The sequence below is a fragment of the Meriones unguiculatus genome, chromosome 9 (assembly GCF_030254825.1).
Source record: "Meriones unguiculatus strain TT.TT164.6M chromosome 9, Bangor_MerUng_6.1, whole genome shotgun sequence".
Classification (NCBI taxonomy): Eukaryota; Metazoa; Chordata; class Mammalia; order Rodentia; family Muridae; genus Meriones; species Meriones unguiculatus.
In genome coordinates, this window is record NC_083357.1 from 70791149 (window position 1) to 70807602 (window position 16454).

At 41.4% G+C, this 16454-nt stretch overlaps 1 long non-coding RNA gene across 5 annotated transcripts in view; it reads right to left on the reverse strand.

Annotated features, from left to right (window-relative positions):
• Nucleotides 1–1608: 1608 nt before the first annotated feature.
• LOC132656510 (uncharacterized) overlaps nt 1609–16454 on the reverse strand; it is a 141362-nt gene continuing 126516 nt past the window's right edge. For 3 of the 5 annotated variants that reach the window (XR_009594262.1, XR_009594263.1, XR_009594260.1), the window contains 2 exons: nt 11983–12151; nt 9913–10195 (listed from right to left, as the gene is read on the reverse strand). This is a non-coding gene — a long non-coding RNA (uncharacterized LOC132656510). Of the gene's footprint in view, nt 1929–2466; nt 6578–9912; nt 10196–11982; nt 12152–16454 lie in introns of those variants that run through there. The other 2 variants (XR_009594264.1, XR_009594261.1) reach the window with 2 other exon arrangements.

Sequence of the window (16454 nt, forward strand, 5' to 3'; positions counted from 1 at the left end):
ACACTGGTGATAAAGATGTACACTGTATTGAAAGTGGTGAGAACCCACCCCTGGGAGACATTCCTTTCCAAGGTTATTATTAGAAAAGCCAAGTTTTCTATAGCACTCGGTTTGATTTTTATCTTGACACTGTAAATTATGGAGCTGATCATATTTTCTCTTTCTGTATGAAATTCAGAGTTTAATTTGTACCTTGCTGATAGCAAGCATACAGGATGCTGTACTTGATAGCACTTTCTCTTCATTCCTGTCTTACTTTGAATTTTCTATTTCAGTTTTGAAAAAGCAATATGATGTAACAAGAACTAAATCTCTGCCATAGAGCACATGGTGGATTTATATTCTGCCTTTATCATTGCTTTATGAACTTTTAAATCTCCTTTCTAAGCTCCGTTTTCTTTATCTGGAAAACTATGGTAAAGATAATACTTGCTTGCTCTTTTTTTATTATGAAGTCACACACTTTTATAGAAGAGTTTTTTTTTCCCCTGGGGGCTTATAGTTTCAGAGAGAGTCTAGGAATGTTATGGTAGGGAGCACAGTGACCATGCAACATGACACTGGAGCCATAGCTGGGGGAATTCGTCTTTATTCACATGTGGGAGTCAGAGAGAAAGAGGGAGAGAGAGAGAGACTGAGACACACAGAGAGAGAGACACACATAGAGAAAGAGACAGAGAGAGAGGAGAGTGTGCTAACATGTTTGTATGTGTGTGTGTGTGTGTGTCACAGTCAACAGCTGTGGTTGAGAATGAGAAAGTTCCATTTTGTTCTATGTTTATTTTATCTTTCTATCCTTTATACATTTGAAAGCTGTCTCATTCTTTCTGATCGTAGTGCCGTGAAAACAGGTATCAAAAAAGAACACCCTTGCATTTGCATAGCACTCAGTTGTACAGATGGCTTTACCGCATTATTTCTTCCTATCGACAGAATAGATCATACCTACTTTTAGGGGGCAGATGCTTGAGATGTGTGGTTTTCTAAAGATCACATGGCTTGTGAGCAAACTTCAAGGCCCTGTCTTCTGATTCCAAGCTGGTGAGCATGTGCCCCAGATCAGGCAGTGTCAGAGTGACTCATGTTGCCCAGATCTTTTACTTTCGGTCTTTTGCAACTTGCATGAATCAGGCAGTCTTAAAAACAATTCCCGTTTCTCGGTGCAGGGGCCGCTATGAACTGCCAGCCTCTTTCTTGTTCAGTAAGAAAGCAGGATTTCAATGCATTTTAACTTTCACACCACTGAGCAAACTTACCCCACCCCTTCCAGCAAGAAGCCTCTCAATTAGCTCAGGCTCAATTAGCTTTTGTCCAACTACAGGCCAGCAGGCCGGCCCTTCCTGTCCCTACTTTGCCCTTGTTCTATGATTCTTGACCCTACTTGGAATCCTAGCCTTTGTCTCTCATCTTGCATCTTTCTCAATTCAAAATCCCAATTCAAGCTTTATTGACTCCTTTATGAATTCTTCCCTACTGGTGTGCAGCTCTCGTCTTAGTTATCATTTTGGTGTTTGTTGTTGTTACTGTGAAGAGACACTGTGACCAAGGTGACTTAACAGAAGAGTTTTGGGGGGGTTATAGTTCCAGAGGGTTAGAGCAGGCATGACACTTGAGCCATAGCTGAGAGCTTATATCTTTATTCACAAGTAGGAGTCAGAGAGGGGGGAGGGATACAGGGAAAGAGTGAGAGAGACGGGGAGACAGAGAGAGAGGGGAGAAAGAGAGAGAGAGAGAACTTGGGCTTTTGAAACCTCCTGCAATGACACACCTCCAATAACAAGGCAACACTTCCCAATTCTTCCCAAACAGGCCCACTGACTGGGGACCAAGCCTTCCGATATATGAGCCTGTGGGGCCATTCTATTTCAAATCACCATGGTCTTTCTCTTCAAACTTCCACAGTTCTTGTGGTTTACGTGTTCTCTACCCTGTTGGTATGGATGTGTTACATAATGAGTTACATATTTCAAGAAAGATTTGAAGTCCTTCTTAGCTCACTTTTCTGTCATCTTTTATGCCACCTCCTCTCCCCGAACACATTTTTCTCACAGTTGGAGCTGGAGAAATGGCTCACTTGCTACTCTGCCAGAGTACCTCAATTGGGATTCCTAGCCCACATTGGGCATCCCACAGCTGCCTGCAACTCCAGCTCCAGGGAATCTAATGCTCACGTCTGCCTTCTGCAGGCACCTGCACAGAGATGGTTCACACGAACATGAATGATCTACATGTTCACAGACACAGACGAATGGACACACGTACACTCACACAGATTAAGTCTTCATATTTTTCTCAAAATCAAGCACTGGTACAGGCAGTTAATCAGTACTTAGTAGATATTTGCAACTAATTCTCATCTGATATTTTCTCTAGAAAGCCAAAACCTGACATTCTTTCTATTACTTACCAAATCTGAATGAGAGGTAGTCAGACAGTATTGCTGGTGCTACATCTCTGAATGTGTGGTTTTGAATATGAAATATATTTTTAAGCTCTTGTTTTAACCGAATCACTTATGAGTCTGCTTTCTGTTCTGTTGTTGATGTCTGCTCAATGATTCAGTTAGCTTCATAATACAAAGTTCCAGGATCATTTTGGAATGAAAGAGTAATGGGATGCTTTGGTGTAAGCACACTGAGAAATGGTTGTTTTGACACAGCCTCCTTATGGAAGAGTCTTTGGCATACGGGAATAAAGTGTGCATTCTTCACTGTGATAGATACATTTATAAATTATTCAACAGCTCACTAAATTTGGCCCCTGGGACCTGCAGATGTAGGAACTGTTTTGTAAGCTACCCTTCTTAAGTAGCTACTGAAGCCTGTGAACAAGGAAGACATTGAGTTCCCATAGGATGGAAGGCTTCTTGGATGTTGGTGATCATTAAAATGACAAATAAGCAGGTGATCACTAAAGCTTGTATAAGCAAGAGCTTACAAAGAATGTCTGAACCCCAGTTCATATGAGTTGGGCTACCAGCTTAGAGAAGCCTGTCAGCTGTGTGTGTGTTTTTTTTTTCTAATCCGTATATACACATACACATACACACAGTCTCACATACTGTAATCTTCATAGACACAATGGAGTCATGCAAATATGTCCAATATTTAATTAGGCGTTTTTCTCTGAGGATTAAAATTAAAAGTCTATTGTCACTTGAGCTTCTTTCTACATAAGTGAAACCCTTCAGGACCTGAGTTCCTGCAAGCGTTCTTTCCTTATTACTGTTTGCCAGTCTGTTGTTGCTCCCTTTTCCTCCTTTCTCTTCCCCAGTCTTCTTCCTCCTCCTCATCCCATCACCGCCATCACCACCACCAAATTTCTAGGTTTGCAGCGACTTGTAGCACTACACTAATGCTGCTTTGTCTTGCCACAGTTTCCTATGGCTTCAGGTCTCTGAAGGAGAGAGAGAGTCAGGAGAAAAATAGAATTATTGGTTCTACTTTGTTTCATGAATGTACAAATAAGCAAACTGTACTGATGTGCCAGCAGAATAGCTAAAGTAGTCGATGTTTGGAGTCTTTTCGTGTCTTAACTTCTTATTTAGATGTCTAACTAGTTTATAAAGTAATCTGAGCTAAAAGTGTCGATCTTAAATTGTCTTTGTTTTCCAATATAACCCTGATCCGGCTTGACTTTACATGCTCAACTTGACATTGGTCACACACTTGTCTAAACATTTCTGCGAAGGTACTTTTTAGACATGACACTCATATACTTTAGACTTTACATGCCTATATATTTGATATCATATAGCATTAAAATGTGTACCCACAAGAACGCTGACGTCTCTAGATACTGTTCTATCACTACGGAGAAATACCACGAACAAGGCAATTCGTAACAGAGAACATTTAACTGAGGACTTGCTTATAATTTCAGATGGTTAGTTCATGACCGTCATGATAGCAAGCAGAGTAGCATGTTGGGGTAATTTTGGTTTCTTAAAAACAACAACAACAACAACAAAACACAGCAATATTATAAGATTATGTTTTGGTTTTAATCCCAGGTGTGAGAATATGGGGCTGTTTCACAGCAGCTGGCTATGATTTGCCATGTGTTTTAGAGGAGGCATGGTTTTGCCAGCTGCAGTTATTTCTGTGATAATGTAATGTTTAGAATTGTATGTGTTTTGTATGGACTTTTTGGAGGATGTATAAATGCTAGAGTCCTGACAGGCTGGTTGCCGGATGACTTTTGGATGCTGTCGATCAACCGTTTGTTAAATAGCCAAGCACAAAGAAATGAGAAGAAATTAGATATCCTGATGGAGAAGATCAAACTTGCCCCAAGGAACTCAACACCCCTTGTCAGTAGGAAGTAGTCTCAATGATGATGTTACCTCCGCCCTTTCCCCTTTATCCTTTCTTCTCTCCAGTCTAGTGTTAGGAGATTGAGAAGCAGAGAATGGGAGAAGAAAAAGGAACACACAAAGTAACAAACACTGGCTACAGTGGCAGGCAGGCATGGTGCTAGAACACTAGCCAAGGTCTCATATCTGATCCATCCATAGGAGACATAAAGAGAGCCTGGCAATGGGCTTCCTTGAAACCTCAAAGCCACCAGCAATGACACACCTCCTTTAACAAGGCCATACTTCCTAATTTTTCCAAAACAGTTCTACCAACTGGGAACCAAACATTCAAATATGCACCTATGGGAGCCGTTCTCATTCAAACCACCACACCTGGCTAGCACTTCTCAATGTTCTAGTGACTCCTCCTCCATTTGCCTGCTAAGTAAACACTTCAAGGATCTCTTGGCTGCCTCCTCCGTGAGCTTGAAGGCAACCAGCACAGCCTCTGGGTTGCTGTGTTGGCTGCCAGCTTCATGTCCATGTGTTTATGTCCTAGGATCAGTGGATCCCTCCTTTCAGTTATTCCCACCAGGTGACCAGAGACCCCGAAAGTACCTTAAAGCCAATGGATTCCAGCAGGTTCCTTGTCTTAGGCAGGAATACTCAAAAACTACGGAAGACTCATGGCAAGACTACCTTTTTCCCCAAAGGAGGAAACAACAGCACAGGGTGTTGCACGCCTGCGCATCTCCAGTGTGGGCAGGGACTGAGGGCCTCAAGTTGTGTGCCACACCAGCTCCTTTAACCACGTTGTCTGTGGCCTACAACGTTCTCTCCGGTGCTCTCTCTCAGTACCCACTCAGGTAACAGTGTAAGGGCAGGTACTACTTTAAAGAGCTAACAAGAAAACAGGAAGTATTGCCCGTTTCCCCTTTCAGTGATCTCAAGCCTTTGTAAGTCATTTCCCCAGTGTCCCCTCACGTTTTCTCCTTTATTGCTACTGTAGGCACTGATCCCTTTGCTGTTAACCCTTCCCTTTCCACACTGCCTCTCCTTCTCTAAGTGTCTTGCCATCTTGGTTTGCTGTGAGGCCGCTTCCACTGTTATTGGCTAATGGCCAGTCTCATTAAAGAGTATCTATCTATCTATTAATTTATTTATTTATTCACTTTGCATCCTGGTCTAGCCCCCTTCCTCTTCTCCCCCCAGTCCCACCCTTCCTCCACCCAAGACTCTTACGACTGCTTTTATTCTGTTTGGGTATTAGCTGTAATAGCCAGTTACAGCTGATGGAATGTTCAAATACATATTCAGCCATGTATCCCACTCCCACCCTCCCTCCCTCATCTTCTCCCTACCCCTTTCTAAGTCCGCTGATAGGGGAGGACCTCCTACAGCCATGTCTCAAACGTCCACCAAAATGCGTTTAATAGGAATTTTGACAAATCCTTGGTAGTTTACAGTCAAAATGCTCTGCTGCTCCTGGCTGAAATGAGAAAAAAGCCCTTCAGCACTGATGTTGAGATGTGTCATGGTCACGATAATGAAGGCAGACATAAGGGAGTGAGTGGGCTTGGCCGGCACACATGGCAGGAGAGTAGCCACAAGCCAGGCTTTCCAGCTTTCACTGGCAATTCTGGTCTAAAACTGGAAAGGGAGATTGGGGAGGAGCGAGTACATTATCTGGTTTAGTTGTCTACATTGATCTTACTCACTAGGTAATTGCTTAGCACCTGTGTTTTGCTTTACTGGCCATCACCTCAGAGAGCAATTTCCAGCTGATTGCTCCAAGGTCTGTTTTTATGTCTCTCTTAACGTAGATACAACCAGCTACCCCACAATTAAAGCTTCATGTCATGACCAGTAAACAAATAAGGCCGGCACAATGGCATGAAAGGAGGAAATGTAGAGCAAATGAGAACATAGCAGTGGGAGAAAAAAAAAAGTGCCTCCTATCTATTCCCATTTTCTTCTTCCATGAGAATCTATTGCTGCAGCAACACATTAAGTCTCCTTTGTTCTGTCTTTAGTCAAAGTGGTGTAACCGGTATCAGCTACTGAAACTCACAGGCGGTATTAATACCAACACCTTGTTCACAGTACTTGTTAAGACAGCGCGAAGAACAAATCCACCTGCTAAATATACCTAGTGAAGCCTCTGTTGCCAGAAATTGCTCAGGGCCTTTTAGAGTCCGTTTTCATTCTTGCGGGTCTCACGGTAGAAAATGAAATACTCAAAGATCAGCTTCTGCTATACGGGATCGGGAGGCCATCCGCCTAGAACATTTCAGAAGGAATCTGAGTAAAAACAATGAATTCTTTCATTTTCTTTTTTTTTTCACCCCCTCAACCAATCTCTGTTTATTAAACATGTTTGCCTCTTGTGCGTAACTGGTTTTTCTGTCCCCTAAAAAAAATAAATAAAAGAGATTTGGAGTTTTCATATATCAATTAATTTTCCAGAACATCTCCTGATTTTTTTTTTTTAGTTGCATACCATTGTAGTTAGAAAAGACGTTTGACATTATTTTAGTCATCTTAAAAGTTTAAGACTTGTTTTAGCTTAATGTCTGCTCTGGCCTGGATAATATCTCATGTATACTCAAAGTGGACTATTATACATGCATTAGAACATTCTACTGCTATCTAATGGAATCTTCTGTATAATAGCCCAGAAATAGAACCAGCCAAAATGACCATTAACTGTCACTTGCAAAAGCATGAAGACAATTATATTTTAAGTTAAATAAACCAGGCACAGAAAGAAGCCCTACATGAAGTCATGTCCATTATTCTCTCAAATCCAAACTCATGTAAACATGGAGTAGAATGGTAGAGGCTGAGTAGAGGTTAGGAAGATGTATATGTATGTGTGTGTGTGTATATATATATACACATGTATATATATGTATGTAGATAGATAGATAGATAGATAGATGTGTATGTGTCTGTGTGTGTGTTAGGCTATAGAAGTAAGTAAGTTCTATGTGAGGTTAAAGACTGTATAGCCTCCAGAAGGAACCAGCACTGTGAACACTGTGATTTTAGCCCACTCAAACTAACTTTGAACTTTTGATATTCACTTATTATTAAAAAAAAACATTTTGTTTTAAGTCATTCAGTCTGTGGTTATTACAGTGGCCATGGGAAACAGATTCAACCTAAAAGTTTTATAAGGAGTCGGTTGCCCAGGCACACCTGAAATGGTGGGGCCAGCCCAGTTCCAACTCACCCCTTCCTCACCCAATACTTTGTGTTGGCCTGAGATCTGTTAGAACTCTGGAGGCAATGTACGTGGTGGAACTGGTTCCACATTCTGTTCTGACTCTCTGATAGCCTGTTGACACCTGCTTTCAGACTTAGGCTCCATGCCCCTCAAGAACTGATGGTTCCCTGTGACTCTGTTCCCCGGCTTTACCTCCATGACCACTTCGGTCCTCACTCACTGGCCCAGTGATCAAGTTGATGACAGTTCCTCACATATTATTATATTACAAAGCTCTATTTATTCAAAACTGTATATTTTTTTCCCTAATGAAATTAAACTATGGCGTGTGAGATAACAATGTGATGTTTTGTTGGTCTTCATGTGTTCATGATGGAGGTTAAAAACATAATCTAGTTTTGTTGTTGTTGCTGTTGGCAGATTTAAGGTAACATGAATACTATCATTACTAAAAATATCACTCTTTAGTACTTCCAGTTTGCCAGTGGATATGCATGTATATATGATTCCTCTGGTTTTGTAAATTTGACATTGAAAGTCTTCATTAGACAAAGATAGACCGAGGTTCTGATGAGTTTATATACTTTCTCAAATTCTTACAGAAAACATCAGATGGAACCTTAGGAGAGCCATTCTAAGTGTGGCAATTTCTCCGAATTGCCTATCAGAATTTTTGTCAGTTTTCCTGTGTAGTTTGGTACTGAAGCTGGAACTTAAGAATTGAGAATGATAAAATGGCTCTTATTTATAACATAAGCCAAAACCCACCCTGTGAGATTCTGAAGAGTTCCTAATGATAAAAAGACCACAAGACGTGATACATACAGAATCAATCCCTCCAGGAAGATAGAAAGTACATTGAACATTTTGTAACTGTAATAACAGCAAGACAAATATCTGAGTAAAGATAAACAGCATAAATTTTTCATCAAATCCCCAAAACGTCATGAATATTAAAATAAAACTGCTAAAATGAAGACAGGCACATCAAAATACAAACTGCAACATCAGTATCTTCCTATGTAATTCAGAATTCCTGTATGGGGTATTTTTTTAAATATGCAGAAAGACAAATGGGATAGATATCAGAAGAAGGTAAAAACAAAGAACAAGACAGGAGCCTACCATAGAGGGTCTCTGAAAGACTCTACCCAGTAGGGTATTAAAGCAGATGCTGAGACTCATAGCCAAACTTTGGGCAGAGTGCAGGGAATCTTATGAAAGAAGGGGGAGATAGAAAGACCTGGAAGGGTCTGGAGCTCCACAAGGAGAACAACAGAACCAAAAAAATCTGAGCCCAGGCATCTTTTCTAAGACAGATACTCCAACCCAGGACCATTCATGAAGATAACCTCAAACCCCTGCACATATATAGGCTGTGACAGCTCAGTCTCCAAATGGGCTGCTAGTAAGAGAAACAGGGGCTGTCTCTAACTGAACTCAGTGGCTGTCTCTTTGATCACCTCTCCCTGTTGGGGTAGTAGCCTTACCAGGCCACAGAGGAAGACTATGAAAGACAGTCCTGATGAGACCTGATAGGCTAGGGGGAGGGGGGGGAAGAGGTACACCTATATCAATGGACTGGGGAAGAGAGATCAGAGGACATGAGGTAGGAAGAGAGGGCAGGATTGGGAGGGGACAAGAGTGGGAGCTACAGCTGGGATATGAAGTGAATAAACTGTAATAAATAAAATTATATGCAAATGTCAGAAATCCTCAGTTCTAAAACTGAATGCCTGCCTTTGGGGAACTTTGACATATATTTCCTGCTTATTCAGTCATTTCTCCTGTACACAAAACACAGAACCATGTGAGAAAGCTACAGTGGGTCAGCAAGGGAGTGAGGAAGAGGATGTAAACCAATCAGAGTCCTAATCCATTTCTGTATGGTGGTAATCAGTTCAGGGATGCACATGGGACTCAAGATAAGCTAATAAAAGTCTTCACCTTTAGGTAAGCCCACAGGAGAAGGAAACCCTCTGTAAGTTACTGTTATCTGTCAGGAAATAAGGCAGGTCACATCCTGCCAGCAGCCTAGAGAATCTGCTGTGAAGAATAAAGGCAAGGAGCAGAAGGTAGACAGGAAGCTAGAGGAAGAACCTAGTGAAAGTGTCATGCAATGAGACCGCGTCCCAGTTTCTGTCATAATCTTTTGGGGCCTCTGTATTAGCTACTTATCTCATTGCTGTGATAAAATACCTGATGGAAGCAACTTTTAAAAGTTTTTTTTTACTTTATTAATTACACTTTACTCACTTTGTATTAAACGCCCCCCATGGTTCCCTCCCTCCTCCCATCCCAATCCTTCCCTTCCTCCACCCTCTGCATGCATGACCCTCCCCAAGTCCACTGATAGGGGAGGTCTTCTTTTCCTTCCTTCTGATCCTAGTCAATTAGGTCTCATCAGCAGTGGCTGCCTTGTCCTCTTCTGTGGCCTGGTAAGGCTGCTTCCTCCTCAGGGGGAGGTAATTAAAGAGCAGGCTAATCAGTTCATATCAGAGACAGTCCCTGTTCCTATTACAATGGAACCCACTTGGATACTGAACTGCCATGGGCTACATCTGTGCAGGGGTCTTAGGTTATCTCCATGCATAGTCCTTGGTTTATTTTGACTCACAGTTGTAGGGCGCAGCCCATCATGGTGAGGAAATCTGGGAAACATCATGTATCTGTAATCAAGAAGCAGAAAGATAAAAACTCAGTTCACTTTCTCCTTTTTCTTCAGATTAAGACCACAGCCCATGGGAAATACTGACTAGATTCAAGGTACATTTTCCCTGCTAGTTAAACTTCTCTGGAACGTCCCCATATACATATCCAGAGGTTTTTTGTTTTTTGTGGTTTGTTTGTTTCATGGTGAGTCTAAATCCTATGAAAGTGACAATGAAAAGTAGCCTCTGGGCTACTCCAAAATAGCCACAGCTACCTATACTGATAGATATGGGGTTTTTAACTATACCTGTATCCATAGACACTTTTCCCTTAAGATGATTTGTCCTGGGAAAAAGTGGGACCTGCCCATTCTATCTCACCGAGAATAGCAGGCTTCCTTCTCGTGTACAGATAACATTAGCCACCGTGCAGAAAGGCTGTAGCACTGCAGTGGGGCTCTGGATGGCAGGGCCCTTTCCCCCTTCCCGTAAGCCAGGGAAACTCATTTGTAGGGACAGCTGGACTGTACTAAACTGAGGAGATGGCAGCCAGATGTGACGTCAGGAATTAGAGAGATGAAGACAAATTCAAAAGAGATAAAAAGAAACAACTGTCATTTAAATTCAATGAGCTGGAGTTTCCTTAGATACTAGAGAGATTTTTGCCCGTACATTATTACCTGAAAAATCACTATGATCAAATCCATTTTCAAAATATCAGGTGTTATAAGAGGCTATAAGCGCCGTATCGCTAGATGGGCCTTCTCCTGTTGTAGTATAGGAAGTGCTGCTGACAGCGACGGTGCTTAAGCTGACAAGCATGAGACAGCAAGGTAAAACATTCATGACAGCATTCTCAGGACACAAAGCAGCTGGGGCAAGGTGCTAATTTGGAGAAGTTCAGTGGGTATGAAAGATCTGAAGGCCGGGGATGCAGCCAAGTGCCTATGAAGCACAAGGTTCTAGGTTCAACACCCAGAACAAAAGAATAAGAACCCAACAGAGCTAGCTAGTCAGAGCAGCAAGGCACAGAAGACAGCTTGTCAAGCTAGCGCAGAAAATAATGTAATTGACTATTGGCGTCTTCTACACGTAAAACTAGTTTTGTGCTTATTTATTCCTCTCCCCAATCTCCGTCTTCTTCTTCCCTTCTCTTCTGCTGTTAGTCCTCTTCTGTGATGGTATTTATTGTCTGTCAGGCTGAGAAGATGCAGAATCACATGGCAGACTAACCTCTGAGTGTGTCTGTGAAGGAGCTTGAAGGCTCATGATAAACGTGGACTTTTCCAGTCTGTGGGCCGACATCTCAGACAGGCAGAATGCAGGAGGGAAACCAGCATGCATGTCTCTCTGCTCCTTGACTACATGTGAAATGTGACAAGCTGTCTCAAATTCTTGACCTCGTGCCCACTTACTGATCATGCGATTTGGGTTTCGTTATTTCTTAATATATTTTAGGTATCTCTCCTGTACCCAATATAGAGTTGGCCAAGACTTGTTTCCCATTCTACTGGATGTCTTTTCCCTGTGGTGATTTTTTTTTTCACCAGCACACTTTCTTTTTCAGCTCTAGCACCATGGCATTTCTGAGGAGATAATTTAAAGAGGATGTACACTTATCACTAATTAGAGATAGCAGGAAGTGCCCTGACATGCCCAGAAAAAAATAACTGAAAAACAATAAATTTATTAACCCTATATAATGAAACTGGGATGCTTTTTAGAAGGGCAAAATCAATCAAAAGCAAGTGGGAATATTCCTCTGAAATCAACCTCTATCTCTAACATGGTTTCAATATACATACCTATAGGATTCGGTTCTTGCAATTAGACGAGGTAACTGTAATTCATTTGAAGATATAAATTAAACAGGAGTGGTCAGAAATGTTCTGAAGAGCAAGAGCAATGAAGAAGAGCCAGTGTCATCAGGTCCTGAATAATAATGTGAACTCTCTGCAGTTCATGGCAAAATCACTACAACAAAAACAGAAAGAATATTTGTAATCCTTTTCGAAAGCTGAAATCTTCTATTCAAGCTCTTATTATCTACATTCAATAGAGAATTTAATGCGAAAAAAAAAATTTGTCCCAGAAGGATGGCGTTGCTGTTCCCGACTTCTTGAAGCTGAGGGCTATGACCTCTTCAATCGAAGTGTTGTCACTGTAAAGCACAATTATTATAACAGATGAGTCACCACCAAGTAAAAGACAATCCTCTGGAGTACGAAGACATTTTATCTGCTCAATAGGTGCCTATCCTCTAAAAATGTTTTATAAACCACACTGCCGTTTTCTATCTGGAAATCAGCAGTTGTACTAGGTAGCAGTTATGAACAGGGGCCTTGCATGTCATTTATAGCCTGTGTATTTAGTCAGTTTGTTCTCTAAGAAGATGGTTGCACTCCCAAAATGATGCCCCGTCATAATGAGAAAGTTTCTGATACGAAGCTGTGGCACGAGGGATCCTGAATCATGATTCCACTTTACTAATTTATTGAGTTATTTGCATATATTCTGACTCATCCTAAGAAAGAATTTGAAGTGATTTTTTTTCAGCAGAAAGACAATAACATGATAAAATATAAATGATAAAGTAAACAACAGTTTCCAAGGCAAAGACAGTTTGAGAGAGTAGGTGATATCAACATGGAAATGTTAAAGGATTATATAAGGGATTATGTACTTGTGTATAATTGATTGCTTGTATTTTTCTGAGCTTTCCTAAAATGAAGTCCTACTCCAGATAGAGCGAGAGAGAGAGATCAACAGCTCTGAAAGATAAAATTGTATGGTTTACTTTCCTTAGGAGGGAAAGAAATTATGTAAATTTTTGAGTATAGTATATAAGCTTGAAAGCTATGCAGTGTTTGGGGGTATCTTTGGTCTTCCTAAGATGAGGAGCTGGAGGAGGTTCTAAGTAGATCAAGTTCTAGCTAACAATGTACTGACAATGATGTATTCTTCCAGAAAAAAGCTTTCCACTGGTGGTCCTCTCTGTCTTTTCACATTGTTATCTGCAATTCTCAGTTTCTAAGAGGAGTTCTATTCTAAGTTGACTTCTGGCAGGATGTTTCTTAAGAAGTCCTTGAGACAAATCCGCTGAGAAGCAAAAATCTAGCTTGGACCAAGGGACAAGGTGATAGGAAGCAGGCCTGATTGACAGGCTTGGCTGCCCGCTAGGCAGCCCACGAACTCTAAAAATCCCATCAGAGTTAGCTTATGCTGGATCAAGGTGGCTCCGATGCCCATTTTAGTCAGTCAGTTTAAATGGATCATTCTAGGAAAGGACCACAGGAGAGGCTTTTCTTTACAGAGGGAATACCCGGAGTAGATGACCTCTAGAGGCTGACTGACAGCTGGGAAATCAGTTTATTGGAAGAAGGATTGCATATCCACAGGACATCCTCAGACATCGAGATGAAACAAATCCAGGCCCAGGAGAGAATCTCTATTACAGAGAAACATGTGTTCAGGGCTTACCTGTGTAGCAGGCCAGTTTGTGTATGTTGGCCCCCCTCCTCTTTCCTCTATTCTTCTGTCCCTCTCTCACTTTTTCCTCCCTCCCTCCCAGTCTCTCTCTCTCTCCCTCTCACACACACACACCAACACTATTTATATATGCTCAACACAAAATTTCATAGTGCCCATGTGCTAAATTGAAAGCCAGTACAGATCCTAAACTGAGCTATAAGGGTGATAAAATTTGTCTCCATGGCCACTTTTTCTCTGCCTCTTTCCCATCTTCTTGTCCTCAGCCCTTCTCTAAAACTTAGTCCAAAATCTAAATTTATGCCTTCACGTTCCATGCATTTGCTACTTTTCCAGATCCTTTTTTACTAACTTCGTTATTATCAGCACTACTAGAGATATTATAATGCTCAAGTTTTTTTCAGGGGCAAATGCTTTTGAATCTCCCAAGTGAAGGGATGTAAAACTGCTATGAGAGATTTCATACACATACAGAGGAGGAGGAAATGATGGATATTTGGGTATTAATCAAATTAAAGTTACTGAAAGAGTATATCGTGCTTCTCAAAGATCAGCCCTCTCTTCAACTATCTGGCTCTAAGACAGTGTTCTCTGATGCCAGATAATACTGGACAGGAATTTAATTAAGTGACATAGATGCACAACCTATTTACTATCAGCCACACCTGATAACATCCTTTTCTTGATCTTTGGAAATCATCCCCAGGTATTAACAAAGAAACTCCTAACAATCCTCCAGTGTGCTTCCCATGCTCTTCTGCCTTGAGTCTCTCATCACTGGTGTCTGCTGGTTAAGAGCCCACCTGAGACACAACTGGTTCTAGCTATAGTCATTCCGAAAACTCAAGCATTCATGGCAAGAATGCAAGAATGCTGACCAAGTGCCTCGAGTGGACCAAACATCTAGTATCCTCTCTCAGTTATGTGCTGCACTAGAAGAACAGAAAGATCCTGACGCCATTTCCAGAACAGCTGGAGAAGCAGTGCTTTGCATGATCAATGCAGATGTGCAGGACCGTCTCTGCTCCATTATTTTCTCTTTGTATTGTTAGGACTGAGTCATCTAGACTTGGCTGAGCTGGACCCATGTGGATACCTCCTGTCTGGGAAGGACACAAAACTGCCTTCTTTAATCCAGTGTCAGCTCAGAAATGCGATCTCTCATCCTCTTTCACTCCAAACGCTCCTTCAAAGCTGATTTTAGTAGCCGTCCTCCTAGTTCGTGTCCAAACACATCTAAATCCCAGTTAAGAGTTTAGACTTCTGCTGTATAAACGAACTAATCTGAGAATCGAGATGGTAGTTGTAGCATTGTATGTACAATAACAATTAGCATTTATTATTAGCCAAGTGCTTCCTCAGCATTTTTTTTACTTTAATACTGTCGAGATACGAGATGAAATCATTTTTTATCTGTTAAAAACAAAACTAAGTTTGGTGAATTGTCATGTATCCAAGTTTGCACATCTAGAAATATGCTAAGCCTGAGTGGGAACCCCAAAACTCATAGTCTTTCTTGTAGAACAATGCAGAGACAGTCAAGACAGCAAGTTTTACTTAATGACTTTCAGAACTCAGTTTATTTTATGTGTCTAGGAATTATAGGTAGACCTAGGCTGACCCATCAGATTTTGTATTATTTTAAGGTCAACTTAGAAAAAAGGCTCAAGAAGCCAAGGTACTAGGCTTCTCTCCTTGGTTGATTGCCATGTGAGAGCACCAGCCATGTTGCTTCTGGGATATACACTTCTTTTAATCTCAAAATCTCTTGAGTCTCCAAATGACCCCATACGAAGAACAAGTAACTGAGGAAAGTGTTCTGTTTCCTGTTTCCGGACAGAAGCAGGCTGAGAAAATAAAGGAATGAGCGAGAGTGAGAGAGAGAGAGAGAGAGCATGTGTCCAACAGGTAGGTCATTCCCAAGCCACAGTAACCTTGAACTTGTACTTATAAGAGGAGTTTCATGATGCCCACAAACCTGGAGCTTCCATTCTTTTCCATCCCCATGTTACACAACATTCCTATGCATTCTTCTCCTTTTTAAGTGTCCTTGTCCCTATAATTTCCTCACAATCACAGAATTAGTTAACTTCTGTAACAGCTGCAAATTAATCTCCCCCAAATCAATGGCTTACCAAACTAATATTTAGTTCTTGCTACTGCTTTGGCAGGGCTCCACATGACTTCCCATTTTGAAACTCATGACGAAGGACTAGACACCGTCTGGCCCAGGCTGTTCTCATAGTGGAGGACGGGAGCACAAGGAACAGGGCCGTTCTGTGCATTCTAATTAAAGCTTCTGCTGAGATGTGGCATGCGTCAGACCTGCTAACAATCTATTGGCTTGAGCTAGGGAGTGCGCTGCATCCTTGAGCCTGATAGAAGGGAGGCATGATTGGAGGGGAAAGGAATAAATAAATTGGAGAAAAAAAATTACACCATCTCTACCAGTTGGATCTCCTCCAATTTCTCTGGCTGTTCTTATTCTGTCACACAGCCTGGCTCCTGTCTGACTCTCTCAAAATGCTGTATGCCCCAGAGTTCTGTCCTTGATACAAGCTAATGCTGAACACAAAGCCCCGACTCCTCTTATTTCTTTTCTGTCTAAATCCAGATGTCATCATGGCTCCATTTCAAATCCATCCTTCACTTTTCAGTCCGAGACCATTATCATGTACTAAATAATATAACCCTATTACAACCTCTTAAATTGAAATTATATTCTACCAGGTCTCAGCTACCTATTTCCCCTGCTTTTTCTTAGACATTTTCTGGATGAATAAGACTA